Here is a 1293-nt window from a genome sequence, read left to right as displayed (position 1 = left end):
GCCAGTATGGATAGTTCACTATAGCGCCAGCATCGCGCCTTCTCAAAAATCCCTAAACAATGCTGTCCCTAGGCACCTAGGATCAGGTCACGTGAGGGATTTTTGTAAGACAATTAGACGCACGCGTACAACATAGGGGAAATTAGTTGTGCTTAATAAATGGAATGAAGCAACGATAAATTAATGGAAATTAAAGTGGATGAAAAAACAACTTGCCGCAGGTGGGAACCGAACCCACAACCTTCGCATTTCGCGTGCGATGCTCTACCAATTGAGCTACCGCGGCGTTGTTTCCCCATCCACTTTCTTGGGTATTTATGTGTACTAGTGAACCCTGGGAGTGTTAGCCAGCGCCACCACTCACAGACCTTGGCGGCGGACGTGGAACGTCCTTGTTGCCGCAGGCGTCACGAGAACGTGATCTTTTTGGGTGCAGGCAACTGGTCAATAAACCCACATATGCTACCTGAAGGCATCAATGTTGCCGGATTCGAGACCCTCGTTATGTAATAAACGAGAAGAAAGGGGGTTAACCGAGGGGCTCGATTTTTATTAGTCATATCACGAGAAGCCAACAAACACTGACACCAAGTACAACATAGGGGAAATTAGTTGTGCTTAATAAATGGAGTGAAGCAACGATAAATTAATGGAAATTAAAGTGGATGAAAAAACAACTTGCCGTAAGTGGGAACCGAACCCACAACCTTCGCATTTCGCGAAGGCGGAGGCGTATCTGAAGCAGCATGTTCAGAAATGGTAGTGATATTCATAAATAAAGCCGCCATTTTTCCCATTCGAGATAACGGGCGGTGAATGAGACGATCAGGGAGCGATTGACCATTCGATCCGCGGTGCAGACGCTCAATATGATACAGAGCTCTCTGATCTGCTTGCAGCCTCAGGGTTAACTGATGCGCTTCAGTGAGTAATGCAATAGATTGCGCCTCACGAGGTAATCGAAGCATTAGTCGAAGGGCAACGCGATGATCTCGCTCCAGTTGGGCCATCAAACTATGTGGTATGTTCAAAATTGGTAATGCGTACAGCATGCCTGAGAGTACAGATGACTGGTACACCTGAAGAGCAGTTGTTTGGTCGCAGCCAGCACCTCGAGCAGTCAAGGCGGCCACATACTTAAGGAGGGAGTGCGATTTGCGTCGTACAGATTTAACGGCAGGACGCCAAGAGATGCGATCATCCACAATTAACCCCAAATAACGGTGTTGTCGCACCCAGTTTATAGGCGTTTCGTCAAGATACAGTCGGCTCATTGTTCGACGAGCGCGTTGT

At 47.6% G+C, this 1293-nt stretch overlaps 1 non-coding gene across 1 annotated transcript; it reads right to left on the bottom strand.

Moving 5' to 3' along the window:
- Positions 1 to 213: 213 nt before the first annotated feature.
- On the bottom strand, positions 214 to 286 carry TRNAS-CGA (transfer RNA serine (anticodon CGA)). Its single transcript has one exon. It is a non-coding gene; the product is annotated as a tRNA-Ser (tRNA).
- Between the last annotated feature and the right edge of the window lie 1007 nt (positions 287 to 1293).

This window comes from Dermacentor variabilis, chromosome 3, assembly GCF_050947875.1.
Source record: "Dermacentor variabilis isolate Ectoservices chromosome 3, ASM5094787v1, whole genome shotgun sequence".
Taxonomy (NCBI): Eukaryota; Metazoa; Arthropoda; class Arachnida; order Ixodida; family Ixodidae; genus Dermacentor; species Dermacentor variabilis.
This window is presented reverse-complemented; position numbering and strand designations above follow the sequence as displayed.